Here is a 15,261-nt window from a genome sequence, read left to right on the forward strand (position 1 = left end):
GAGATATTCTGCCTTTCAGAAAACATATTTATCACTGTGGCTCATAAATATTAATGGTTTCAGAAATGGGATACTTGAATTGTTATTTAAATCAAAACCTTAAGTGATTCATTTTGTATGTTTGCACTTCAAAAGGGGGAAGCTACTTTGCAATGGAAATATTTAGTAATAAGAATTTGTACATGATCTGCAAGCTAAACATTTCTACTCTTTGAAGATCTGATGTGTGTGAGGAGGTCAGTAGTTAGGGAATGAATTCCAGAGTGACCATGTCCTAATAAACTGTCTGATGTGTGGGAAAATGATACTGTTACTAACACTGAAGATTCACAGTTCAGCCTCAAACCAAGACTGTTTTTTTTTCTTCTTAAATTTGGAAATTCAATGGATTCCAAAAACCTCAGGAATAAAATGTTTAAAAGTTAAAGCAAAAAAGAAGGAAACTGTAAAATTTTATATATATTATATGTGCCTATTAAGAAATGATTCAAATGTAATTTTCCTGATTGTTTCATTGTTGATTTGTACTAATTTCAAAAGTGCCTGTCTTTCAATAAAACTCTTTTATTTTAATTCACATAAATTACTTAGTCTTTTATGTACACCTAGTGAGATGATAAAACTAATTCTGTCATATCCAAAACTGAAAATGTTTTATACATCTGCTCATATTCATAATAACACAAAGGGAGAATTTGTTCTGGTTTGCATTCTGCATTGTCTTATATTTAAAGATCTTTAAACACACCCCTTTTGAGTAATGCTTTTTGTAAGCAGTAAATGATATTAATAAAGGTGAAAGTACACAAATTTCACATCAGTCAGTTCCTCAAAGAAACGCTATGTAAGTGATTCACTGTGTTTGCAAAATTCAGGCTTCTCAGCTTGAAACAAAATCCACCTATTTGAAATTGATGAGTGCTTCTCAAATACTTTACATAATTTTAATTCTTCCATGAGCAACTATTCACTTAACTTTTAAGACGTGATTTGAATATGAATGACTAGTCTGAATGAAGTTGCACCTAATATATTGGCATGCAACAGGAAACCAGTATCCGTGAACATCTAGTAAAAACAAATTACAAATAGACACCAATGCCGTTGCACATGATAGTAGTGACTAATCAGCAAGAACTACATGTATGTGTAGGGTGCCTTGCCTTGTATCTCTCCTCCCTGCAATGTGAAGTTATAACTAACTTAAACTACTTATTCATGAATAGTTATTTTGTATTAACAGATATCAATGTAAGTTATCCTTTGAATTAATTTTTAATTAGCTATACATATATTTAAAATCAAATATTACATAAAAATGAAATATTATTACATTATGTTAAACATTTACTTAAAAATTTAAGTTCTATATGGAGCTTTAAATAAATCTACAGTGCTATGTCTCCATATGATAGTTGGAAAAAATAATTAAATTGAATGTGGAATAGTTTAATTGTATTTTGTCTTTGAAAATCCTTACATAAATAATATGTAGTTTTAAATATTTTAAATATCTTTCTTTATGAGTAGAATTAGAATTCTCACAACAGAAAAAAATACAAATGTATCCACATAAGAGAAACTGAGGACTTGATGACGAGATATTGAAATGTCCAGCAAAGATAATTTTTCTCAAATTAAAAACTTTAAAATAAGTTACATGAACACATGCATTCAGATACCTAGTCTGAATGAAGTTGCACCTAATATATTGTCGATCTGACAGCCAAGATGGTATTTAGTTGGTAGATATAAAATATGAATTTGCTGGAAAAAATTATTCATGTCCCAAGCAAAAAAAGAATGAAAATGACACATTTTATCATGCTATTAAAGTCGCACTTACTTAGAACTTATGAATTATTTATCCCCGGGATTTTCCATTTAACATTTTCAAACTATGAGTACTGAAACCATGGATAATGTAGAACTACTATATTGTAGGATATACACATCCATGTCTTGACAAAACAGAATCATAACCCTTTTAGACAAAAGTATTCAGTGTAGGTAACAATTCAAAGGTTCGTATCATCTATTTTCATTGCTCCACCATGGTTCAAAGTCTCATCTATTACTCAAATATGAACAAGACACACCTGCTTCGTATCTGCTTCATTCTGTTCTAGTGTGATTTGAAAAGCTACACAAACAGCCCCACCTATGAGTAAGGGTGTTACAGTGTGATGTTTTGAAATTCAATCCCAACTGTGAAGCCACTTTGCAGCAGCATGTCTACATTTGAGGTGGAAGGATGAGTCATTGGTTCTCAGTGAAGAGCTAAAGTATCTAACAGTCCTCTCATGGTTTTAAGCTGAAATATAATAGTAGTTTAAATCATTGTAATATTTATAATTTGTGTTAGCATTTTCTTGATGATGTGACATTGAAAAATAAAAGCAACTTAAAAGGATTTATTTACAATGTTTACATCTACAACCTACTTTTTCTTGGGTTGTTTATTTTAATTATTTTTTTAGTTCTTTTTGCATTCTTGATATTAACCTTCAGTCATGTCTACATTTGGCAAAGATTTCCTCTCATTATGTAAGCTTCCTTGTCACTCAATAGACCATTTCATTTGCTATACAAATAATGGTTCCATTCCCTTCCATAAAATCCTCATAGGAACAGCTTTGTAGATTTCTTAGAAGAGGTCTTATAACCCAGTCCTCAGTCATCTGCTGGAATCCACTGGATTCTGCAGCCACAGTTGCAGTTACAACAAGTATGGGTAAAAATACTGGGATATTGAGCAATTGTATCCTAGGGACTGGAGAAGCAGCTGATAGAATGATAGAGCATTCCTGTTCCCTTTGTTTCTCCAACTATAGTCAATCATTAGTTCCAGTGTGGCTCCTAAGCTGCCATCTTACCTGATCAAATTCAATTCTTAGTAACAACAGCAAGCGTACTAAAAACTTACGTCAAGGCAAGCAAGATGTCTCGGTGGAAAGAATCGATGATAGACCTGGGATCAACCCCAGGACCCCACAGTGACAGGAAAGAAGACTGAGAATTACTCCCGACTTCCACATGCACACTCACAAACATGCACACACACACAAAAAAAATTAAAAACTAATAAAAGTTTTAAAACTTATACCACATTGAGTGTGACTACTTAGTCTTACATAAAACACCTATCAGAAAAATTGTCATGCTAAATGATCAAATGTTAACAATAAAAGCGTTCTGTAATTGGAAAAAGAATCAGAATTCCCATTATCTTCACTTTTACTCAACATTCTAGTTTAATCAGGCAATGGGAAAAAATTCATTGTGAAGGGAAAAAGTAAAATTATTGTTATTTCCACTGAATGAAATTATAGTTATTAGAACGTCCGAAATGTTTAATTAAATCCAAAAGTGAATGATGAGCTAAGCAGGTGTGTATGACTTTCACATACCTATGGGGATATTGCCAATACAGTGCTCCATCCCCAATAATTCAAATGTCATAATGAATCACATGAGTTAGTTAGACTGTGTCTGCTTGTAAAATTATATTTACACTTTTGTAGAACATTAACTCTGCAAGACTGATGTGTTTTAAATGCATGCATTAAAAGGCTTCATTTTACCAACAATAAAATGCCAAAGATCACTTGAGCCTTCCATGAATTCGAAAGAGTTTGCTGGTGGAGTCTTGCATGAAGGTTAATAGCAGTTGGTGGATCGGGGTGTTAGTTACTGAAGGATAGGATGGCTGCAAAATTCTCTTAAAACAACAATGTAATTTGCTACATCCATTTGTGCTTCCTAAAGATTTTTTTTGACAGCACTAGGACTTCTTAAATCATTCAACTAGTCATCCTAAAATAGCTCCTCAACTAGTTCCCAACCATCTCAACAGTCAGAAGCAGATAGACAAGTTTTACATGACATTTTATGGGGAAACATGTCAATTCACCCCAGAGAATAAAGCAGAAGTAACAATTACACTGAAGTCCAACGTGGTGAACCACGTTGTTTGTTGATGTTTGTTGATGTTTACAACGTGGTGTGTTTGTTGATGTTGCTTCCAGGAGTGTGGGTGAGAAGTTAGTTGTAGAAACAGGATGACTCAAATACAGTTGCATCACTACTGAAAGACCCACTCCAGCATGGTGGGTTTTTGATGACTCATGAAGCCTGGAACCCTGGGACGCTGTATGTCTTAATCAATTTTTCAGATATAGGCATCTCAGTTCATGGGAGTCTCCCTTGGACAGCCGAGCTGGACAGAGTCTCTTTCCCCAGATGTTTTTACTGTGCTTGTAACCTTGGGGAGGGGCTTTGCAAATCCTGTAAGTTTTACAAATCCTCACAGAACCCATAAGGGTTTTATCTTTAATGATTTCTTTCTCTCTTTTGTTTTGAAATAATTATACCATTTCCCTTTCCCTTTCCTCCCTCCAAAACCTACAACATACTCTCCCATCCCCCTTGATCTCTTTCAAAGTCATGACTTGTTTTTCTGTAATTGTTTCTATTTGTGTGGAGGGTGGGGGAGACATTCCTAAATACATAAAATATATAAATACAACCAAATCACTCTGTAAAACATTACATATGTGTATGCAACTTCAAGTATTAAATTTTGTATTGGATAGCCAATTGTTGTTGTGCTCTTACCTGAAGAAGCCTGGTTTTCTTTCTCTCAGCAGTCCTAAGTTACCTAAAGTTCTTTGTCTAAGGTCACTGCCTCATGAGCTTTTCCCTATCTACATTAGTGTGTTTATTGGTGTTTCCCTTGTTCATGTCATATTTATCATATAAGGCAGCTGTGTTGGTAAGACTTCATGAATGTAGCTTCTGACACTCCTAGGAGACACAATCTCTCTCTCTCTCTCTTTCTCTCTCTCTCTCTCTATATATGTATGTATGTATGTATGTATGTATGTATGTATATATCATGATCATCCTACCAATATGGAATATTGCAACTTGGAGAAAACTGCTACCAAAAAATGAGTGAGCCCCAATCATAGTTAACCAAACTTGATTCAGAGCAGAAAACTTTCTCTACTATATAAAATCCAAATCCTCAACATACAGAAGCAATAAAAATAGGTGGTTGTTTGAATCCCTTTGTTACACAGACACTGCTACCTGAAAGAGAAGGTCTGACAATGAGATACCATACAGAGTCTAACAAAAAAAATCTTAAAACAAAAGAAAACATGTAAAACACAGTAAAGTGAGTAACATAAAAACTATCAAATACCATCTGACTTTTACAAGTTCCTTCCAAGAAAAGCTCTAAAGAAAGAAATAGGGGGAGTGGAAAAAAGGAAGGAGAAACATGAGGAGTTTTCAATAAAGAAGTTTTTAATTAAAAAAATTAAAATCTCCAGATGACGGAAAATTCCCAGAGAAATTAAGGAAAATGAAAAGAAATGAGAAAGAAAATCATAATGAATAATGAATTTAAGTAATGGAAACCATGACTTCAAAGAAATAAAATGTCCATAAAACTGAAATTGCATTAAAGCACAAAATTTAGATGTATATAGGAGTGAATGGAAATAAAGATTTCTAAGGTGTTTGTATTTACTAGTATCTTGTGATGGTAAACATTTGCTTTCAACTTGACTGGATAGGCACTAGGGAGGTGCTATTTGTCATGCGCCCTCATTTCCAGGAAGGATTAACCTAGATGTGAAAACTCACCCTGAACATGGTCAGCACCATGCCTTTTGCTGGGGTCCTAGACTGAATTATAAAGAATAAATAAGAGAAAGACCTGAACATCAGCATCCAACTCTCTCTCCTTCCCTACTACTGATGAATTCTGACCAGACACCTCATGTTCCTGCTGCCAAGCCTTTTCCACCAGGATGGGCTTTAGCCCCTCAAGACAAGAGCCAGAAAAATGCCTTCCTCCTAGCATTGCATATTGCCTGGCATTGGTCACAGAAACCAGAAAAGTAACAAATACAGATCCCTAATGAATATTAACTATTATTAAGGCAGGAAATCCTAGTATAAGGCAGAAAATAAATAATACAAGCTATCAATTCAGGAGAAATGTTAATAACTCTTATTGGATGTGGAAAGAAGGAAAGAAAGAGCTACAAACAAACATGGTATGTACTCACTCATATATGGATTATAGACATAGAGCAAAGGATTACCAGCCTACAATCAACACCGCCAGAGAAGCTAGGAAACAAGGAGGAGTCTAAGAGAGACATACATGGTCCCCCAGAGAAGGGGAAAGGGACAAGATCTCCTGAGCTAATTGGGAGCATGGGGGATGGGAGAGGGAGTTAGGAGAAAGAGAAGACGATAAGAGAAGGGGATAGGAGGATATAAGAAAGCAGGAAGATTGAGTCAGGGGAAGAATAGAGGAGAGCAAGAAAAGAGATACCATAATAGAGGGAGCCATTATAGGTTTAAAGAGAAATCTGACACTAGGGAAATGTCCACAGAGCTACAAGGTTGACCACAATTAATAAGCTAAGCAACAGTAGAGAAGCTACGTTAAATGCTTTTCTCTGATAATGAGATTGATGGCTACCTTATATGCTATCCTAGAGCCTTCTTCATCCAGTAGCTGATGGAAGCAGAAGCAGACACCCACAGCTAAACATTGAGCTGAACTCTGGAATCCAGGTGTCAAAGACTAGGCTGGAGAAATCCACAGAAACAGCTGACCTGAACAAGGGGGAGCTCATGGACCCTAGACTGATAGATGGGAAACCAGTATAGGACTGTTCCAGACCCCCTGAACATGGATGTCAATTTGGAGGTCTGGTTAATCTATGAGGCCTCAGGTAGTGGATCAGTATTCATCCCTAGTACATGAATGGATTTTGGGATCCCACTCCACATAGAGGGATTCTCTCTCAGCCTAGACACACAGGGTGGCGGGGGGGGGGGGGCATCTAGGCCCTACTCCAAATGATATGACTTTGAAGATCCCCCATGGAAGGCATCACCCTCCCTGGGGAGCAGAAAGGGGATGGGATAGGGGCTTGCTGGGGAGGTAGGAGAAGAGGGCATGCTTGTTTCTAATTCAAATTTTAAAAAGGAAAAAAAAAGAAAACAAATGTAGACAGTCTTTGCCCTATTGCCTTTCAATGTACAGTTTTCAGCTTTATGGTGGCCACAGGGTGATACACTGTAGAAAGTACAGCATAGAATAAGCATTGGAGATACCAGCATTGTCAGTCATGGGGGCCTACTTTCTGCAACAGAAGGAAATGAGGCCTAGTTATCTGGAATGCCAGAGTGAAGAGTGGTCAATCCACTTGGTGATTCTGTGCTATTCTTTTGGTAGCCAACCTCCACCTGAATCCCTCCAGTATCCTGAGCCTTGTTCAGGCCCTATCCCTGCATTGAAGAGAAGATATCCTTCTTCTAGGCTGTAGCCCTGAGGTCTGTTTATCAACCAATGGGAATAAGTAAATGTCATTCACTGTTATACTTTTTATAAATCACAAAGCATGGCTCTGGAATTTTAGCACTACTTGGCTTTCTTTTTAACTATTATTGTGCTGCTTGTCTCCCAAACATTTAATATATGGGTTATTTTGGTAGGAATATCTTCTGATGTGTATAGTACTATTTTCATTGAGGCAGCCCCACAATAATGGCCACCTAGGTTTCTAATTCTCAAGACACTCTGGCAGATCTTTTCTGATAAGTTACAGAAGCCACCTAAATTTAGGTTAATCCAACATGTGTGTCTATTTTATAGTAAAGAGTTATGACATGCTCTGCTGTTTCTGTCCATGTGGAAGTGTGGGAACAGGAAGTCTTTTATCAGGGAAGGGGATGTTTTGAATATCTTAAGTATTCAAAACATAAGTATAATAATGTTGTCTTAAGTAAATTTCATTGTCCTTATCAGATGGGTCCCTTAACTGCTATGCAGAAACACAGTTATGTTTTTCCTCTTCCTGTATCTTATTCAATAAGGGTCTAATGTAAATTTAAGGGATTCACATAAACACCTAGAATTTTATAGGAATGGATATAATGCAACTGAGGGTTATGTGATCATAAAGTCAGAAATTGTGATCTTTCTAGACTAAGCTCATAAATTTTTTTCTACTGTTTTCTCTCTGACCCGCATCCACTGTACAAAGTCAAGCTCTCATAACACTGTATACTCATTAAAACATTTTTTTATTTTTCTTATAATTAATCTCCAGCCTGTAGTTTTTACCTTAGTCAATGAACCCGAAATACTGTTATTGGAGTCATTTATCTTACTCCTTTAATTGGGTAGTTTTTCAGCTTGAAATCTTGTCTGCTATTTCCAGAAGCATGAAACTGAGTCCTCTAGGCAGACATGCCAGACATACACAGTCAGATCACAGGTCAGTGTCTTGTCCCTTTCAGAGCTCCTCCTTATCAAATTACATGGTTCTCACTCTGTAGTCTAGCTTTGCTCACTCTATTTCGTTTGCCTGTGAGTCTTCCCTGCTGTGAAGCTGGAGGCTGGAGAGGAGGGGAGGAAGTCCTTTCAACAAAAGAAAATAAGAATTGAGGTGGGATAGTGTGCATATGTAGGCTCTAAGTTAAAGATACTTGGAAGAGAACTGGACAGTTCTCAAAGAACCGTGTCTTTACAATTTAATCTAGCACAAAAGTATAAGGAATAGATAGATGCCTGGATTCAATTCTCTGCCCACAGATGTTCGCAATCACTTTTCATTCAGATTCAACCGAACAAAGAGTAAGCTTTTCATATTATAAGAATAGCACTTGAGATGATGAGGCAAGCCTCCCCATGGTGAAGCCTTCTCCAACAGTGATGTACAGCAATGCATATGACTCGTGGGTTGATATGGACCATGAAGGAAGGAATTTAGTAGTCATAGTCTGAAACAGTACTGTCATCAGCCCGACACATTCTTTCTTCTCCTATTCTAAAACATCACAAGGCAAACTCCTAGGATGCTGTGCAGCTTCCATTCTGCAATATAATTTCATGCACAGCACTACAAAGCACTCTCAGTCTCAACTCCCCCATTATCTTTATTTATCTTGTTTCAGATTGGGGTGGGTGACTAATGAAAATGTGAAATATCCAACAATTCTGTTAGTGTCATTTCACTAAATCATTCAAGTCCGGAGACAAGGGAAAAAAAAAAAAAAAACAGGTGTAATAAAACTCAGAAGACCTCTATGCACACACACACTGACATATAACTTGATAAGAAAAAATCCAGGCTGGTTACAGACAGCAATTTGTGAGAATATTTATTCACTTTAAGACGTAGGTACTTCAGATATTTCTGAGGCAAAGGCTGGCTCCTTTGCCACACTCTAAGCTACTTATGCTTCCTTATAATGAAGGGAAGATAGTGATCAAATATTGCTGTCCTATTCAAACATTCTCTATATAACTGAAATCTACATTTGTCCTTTTGGTGCAGGAAATAGAGTTCATACCTGTTCCCTCTTTTCAAAATATGGACTTTACAGTATGAATGCAGAAAAAAAAATCCCCATAGCTGGGATCAGAAGAGCAGGAGCCAAATACTTCATTTTCTTAGTTTGACATGATGATCCAATTTGCATATTTATTAACTGGAAATTTTTTCAACATGTATTTAAAACAACTTACTATGGCCAAGTCTAAGAGCAAATCAGAGATGATTGTTCAGCTAAGAATTGTAGACGCCAGAAGGCTGAAAGGTATTTTTAGATATACAGACCACGCAATAAAATTGGACTCTGAAGATTGATGACTATGGGTCGGTAATTCCCTACCAAGCAAGGAAACAGGTTTTTTTTGTTTTTGTTTTTTTGTTTTTTTTTTTTAAGCTTTTGGCCTTTTAAGTTATCCTTATTTGAATATGATGATTTGAGAGTAGAAAGAAATGAGGAAAATGTGTCCTTTTATTATTCCCTTCATTTATTAAAAAACAAAATCAGAATAGAGAGGCCATCAAAAATAGCTACTGGATGTTAGAAGACATAGTAATGGTTGAATCTAGACAGCCAATGATGTAAATAATCTGAAAAGGACTGAATCGAATCTAGAAAAACTGTAAAGATAATTGATTTTTAGGCAGTAACCAAATGTGTTCTTTCTTGAGCAGTTTATTGTTTTTTCAAATGTGTATTTACACAAGCCCTGGTTTTGTCTTTGGTTAAACATTACAGATCTTAGACAAAAGCACATGAAATCAAAAAAGTTTGGCTGGATATAATCATGGTTCTTTTCTTCCTGAATTAGTTGTACAGAGCATCTCAGAACTCCCTCATGTAATAGGAGTTGGATGCAACATGTATTATATAGTAAGTACCATTTACATGTCATAATTTAAGTCTTTACATCCAGTTCTATAAAATAAGTGAAAATTTGGTTACTCTAGAAGAGAAACAAGGAACTCTCTTTGCCAAGTCAGATGTTAGTCATGCACATTGGCTCCTGTTTGCCAAATACTGAACTTTATACCTCTATTTTTCTCTAACTGTTCAAAGACTCAATGAATAAGTTCTACCCAAAAGAACTTTGTGAATAATATTTGGTTATATTCTCAGAGTTTATTTCTTACTATCTGCATTCAGATCTTCCTCTAAAAATGGCCCTTCCATGTTGTGCTACAGCATGAACTCCTGTGAAGATTGACTCTATCCCAGCTCTAAACTGTGTAAATTTATTTTATTTAAAGCAAAATGGTTCTATAGAGGCCTTTTTCTAAACCCAGATTAAACCACATGTCCTTTTTCCCCTTTCAGGCACAGTAATTGTACCAGTAGGGTAAATCTTACAACATTGGTTCAGCTTGTATAGAGTAATGCTTTGATTAGCAACTACTAATCATCATTCTGTGTCTATGATAGAAGCTGACCTGAGGATGAGTTCAGATGAAAGAAAGAATTCAGGAGAGGTCACAGCCAAGAGAACACAGAAAATGTCAATCTGCGTTGATCTAAGTATGCCTGAACTTCACAAGTGGAAGTCAATAAATCTGGTTTATTATTTATGCTAGTTTGACTTGGAGATTTGTTAATTGCAACAAATATACTGCTATTCCTATGTAAAATATCTGGGAAGTTATTCATACCCAGTGAAAGAATAACATAATACAGTAAAGTTTAAATTAATATTTCCCTGGATGGAGTGGCCTGTGTGTTAGAAGGGAAGAATGCTCACTAGAATTGGGGACTGGGTTAAAGTGGTGAATGTGGGGAAGAAATTTGGAGATCTGGGTGATGGACTGGAGATGGGGGCAGGGGTGAGGGGAGGCCACAGAAGGTGCTCTGCTACAGAGTGGGGAGAGTACTGGGGGGTTTTATTTGATGGTTAGGAGAAAGAGAGGTGAAGATTTACAGTTAGCCTGTGTGTTTCCTTGGTCTGACAATTAATTTGGCTGTGACTATCATAAGTATAGTAGTTACTTTTTTATTTCTGTGAGCAAATATCATGACTATGGAAACTTATATAAGGAAGGATTTATTTGGGCTTAAAGTTCCAGAGGAGTAAGAGACCATCACTATCAAGTTGGGGGATCATGGCAGCAAGCAGAAATGGTGACTAGAACAGCAAAATAAATGCTCACTTCTTAAACTACAAACACAAAGCAGAGAATGAACTAAAAATTGCCAACTCTTTAAACTCTAAAAACCTGCCTTCAGTAACACAAGACCACCCTTCCTTAGTGTCACCAAACAGTGCCCCCAACTGGATAGCAAGTATTCAAATGCCCAAGACTATGAGGTACATCTCATTTAAACCACAATAAGCCTATTAAATCATTACATTATACTCCTTGAAAAGAGTGATACTTTTCAAAAATTAAGTACTTTCAATCAAAGGAGTATCAAGTACAGAAAAATAACCAGTTAATCAAAATCACACATGCTTGATACTGCATATGTGTAGTACTCAAATCATCTACATTTTGTAAATGCTTGATACTAAGTTTGAAGAGCATGCCCAGAAAGGGGAATGAACAATTTTTGGACCTTACTTGTTCTAAAATTCTCTCTCTACTAACCAGCATCTCTATTACATAATATTACATAAAATATCTAACCTTGTTAATTCAAGTTGAGACTTTGAAAGATCTCAGCATGCAAAACCACAGTCTTCGATGGGCAAGATAGAAGTTATTATTTGACATTAAACAACTCAGCAAACGTTAGTTTATCAGAGTGTCCCCAGCAGCGATAAGAACCCAAAGGAAATGGAATCCAAGGTTTATTCGGTGGGGGAAGGACATGGAAGAAAGTGTTCTGGGACACCAGAACTTACAAAGGAAACGATATGAGTAGGACCAGATAATGAGCACAGGCACTGGGGGGAGGGGGACGCGTGGGGAAGGGGACAGAATAAAGTCACAGCTTCAGCTATTACCATTTCCCAGTGCCAGCCCTGGGTCGAGAATGGTGCTCCATTACGTGTGAACACTTGGACTGCTTATTTATATAACTATGAACTCAGACACCAACAATTGGCAAGGCAGTAAGAACACGTTCTAGAACTAGATGTGAAAGCAAGCCAGAAGCTTGCCACAAACAACCTGAAGAGACACGGTGTTCCAAAGCTCGAATCTCCCCTCCCTACTCCCTTTCCTCAGCCCTGACCCCACCCTGCCCCACCAGCCATTGATTTTCTTGGCAATCTGTGTTTACAAGATGTGTGCATGGCTTCCATGGTGCATTTTCCATCCAATTTGGAAATTAACCAGCTTCGTGAAACTCTCTACATGTGTCACCGAAAAAAAAAAAAGTGATGATTCAGTACTAGAACGGCATCTAGACATAACTGAAGCTGGTTCAGATTGCAGTTAATAAATTTCACTTTTCCAAGAAAAACCGAAGCCCTTCTCTTCCCCCCAATTTGTTACCCTTTGGCTGCATCTTTTGCTGCCTTTTTTTTTTTCTAGCACATCAAATGAATTTGATTTTGGATTGACTTCCAGCTATTCATGGTGTAGTTTGAAAGAAAATCTTTATAAAAATCACTTTAGGATAGCTGTTTTTTTTTTTTTCCTCAAATAGAAGTCTTAAAAAATAAATATTTGTGGATGGGTGTGTAGCTCAGTTGGTGAAATGTTCCCCCAGCACCCATGAAGTCAGACCCCCCACACACACCCCCAGATGTACACAAACTAGTGGTGGCTTCCCATTGCAGTCCCAGCACTTGGGAGGCAATGACAGATGGATGAGAAATTCAAATGTATCCCCCCCCCCAATTGCTTACAGTTCTTTGTGTAGGGCTGAGGCCTCCTGAGCTTTTCTTCATCTGCTGTTGGCATGTCTATTGTTGTTGCCCTTGTTTACCTCAAATAATTCCCCAATACAGAGTGAGTTCCAAGCCATCCTGGGATATAGAGGTATATGAAAAACCATCTCAAAAAATGTAATTGTTTTCATTTCTTCTAAGCCAAAATAAGAAAGAAAGGGAAGAGATAATACATTAAAGTATAGAATCACTAAAACTTTATATCAATCTAATGTTTTATTTTTAAAATGCAATATAAGGCAATATTTTGGGTGTAAAATTACAGCATTAAGGGAAAGTGATCTGTGTGAAAATGTTGGAAATGAAAAGTCTTCCTTCAAGGCCTCACCATCCAGGGGGAGCAGAGAGGATATTTGATAGGTAGGGTTTTAGTTTGGGCGGGTGTAGGGGAGGAGGGGAGGGAGAAGGGAACTGGGATTGTCAGGTAAAACAACCTTGTTTCTAATGCAAATACAAACATCTGCAAAAAAAGAAAGAAAGAAAAAGAGAGAGAGAGAGAGAAAGAAAGAAAGAAAGAAAGAAAGAAAGAAAGAAAGAAAGAAAGAAAGAAAGAGTCTTCTTTTATGTGTCTAGTTTATGGTATCATTTCAGGGAGACCACTTAAACCTCATTTGAACTATGGAGCCAATCTGCCAGCAGAATAAGTCCACATGCTTCCATTTTGAGGTGCTGACCTTCTCTTTTTATTTTGTTTAATCAGGAAATATTTGCACTGCACTGTTTAGGCTTCTAGTTTTCAGATCATCTCCTTTGCCAGCAGCCTAACCTCCTCATTCTGGCAAAAGTAAAGTAAGTGTGGTAAAATATCAAAGAAGACCTAAGAGCTACAGCGGTTCCATTTTCCTCATTATTTATTCCCAATCCCCTGTTCCCAACCTGCAAATTAGTAATGCAATCCAGGAAAGAAACTTGGAGCTTCTAAAGCAAATGGAGTGGAACATAGAATCCTAGACTCAGAAAACAAAGGATCGTTTACAGAGCTATGTAAATTATTCATAATTGTGATGGCAAAAACTTTACCCCAGGAAGCTGGCTCGCACATGATAAGTTGCTAGTCTCAACATGCCCCATCACCAGTCGATAAGCACGTGCCATCTCATAACCAAGAACTCTGAATCTATTTTAAGAAGATGGGTGAAACAATTACAGAAAGAACTAGAGAAAATAGGATGAGGCAAAACCCAGAAATCATTTTTATTTCTCTCAAAAACTCTCTACTTCCAAATAGACAATTTGGTTGTATTAGTGAAAGCATTAAAATGCAGTACTTGTTGAAGTCTTAAAGAAATAAGAAATACCTGTAAGTATGCTAGCAAGTTTCCAAAGGTAATAGAAGAGAAATGACAGAGGCCATAAAGAATACTGAATATTCTCATATTTCTTAAACTCATCTTTTTCAATGAAGAGACTCATGATAGTTTATTAATACAAATCTTTATTATGCTTACTTTCTAATAGTCCCAACAACAGTAGACAACAAGGTTTAAAGATATATTTTTTATTATCTATTTGTGGTGTGTGTTTGAGTGTATATGTGTGTGTATGTGTGTGTGTGTGTGTATGTATGTGTGTAGGTGGGGGTTTGGGGGGTTGCATGCACACATGCCCATGGAGAACAGAAAAAGGCATTGGATCCCTTCAAGCTAGTGGTAACATGTGCTCATGAGATACCACATATGGTTCTAGGAACTGACTTGGTCTCACCTGCTAAGCCATCTCTTCAGTCCAGCAACAACTTTAAGTTGGAAAAATGCTGAATTGCATGTTTTGAATATAAGATGTAGGCATGTAGAAGGCATGCGTTACTTGTGGTTTTTCTAACTTGCAATGCACACTAGCTATTTCAGATGACTCCTGACCTTAACTTTCTCCTTTCTCACCACTTCTCTGACACATTTTCAAAAGAATTGACCAAATTCTTGAATGGTGGAAAACTGAACTGGGGAAAAGTTTTAAAACTGCACCAAATAGCTTTGTTTTCCTATTCTAATGATAAAAATGGATAAGACTTTGGATTTAAGATATCTTGTCTTTAAAGCATCTAAGCATAATGTTTTTGTTTC

This window comes from Cricetulus griseus, assembly GCF_003668045.3.
Source record: "Cricetulus griseus strain 17A/GY chromosome 1 unlocalized genomic scaffold, alternate assembly CriGri-PICRH-1.0 chr1_0, whole genome shotgun sequence".
In the NCBI taxonomy this organism is placed as follows: domain Eukaryota; kingdom Metazoa; phylum Chordata; class Mammalia; order Rodentia; family Cricetidae; genus Cricetulus; species Cricetulus griseus.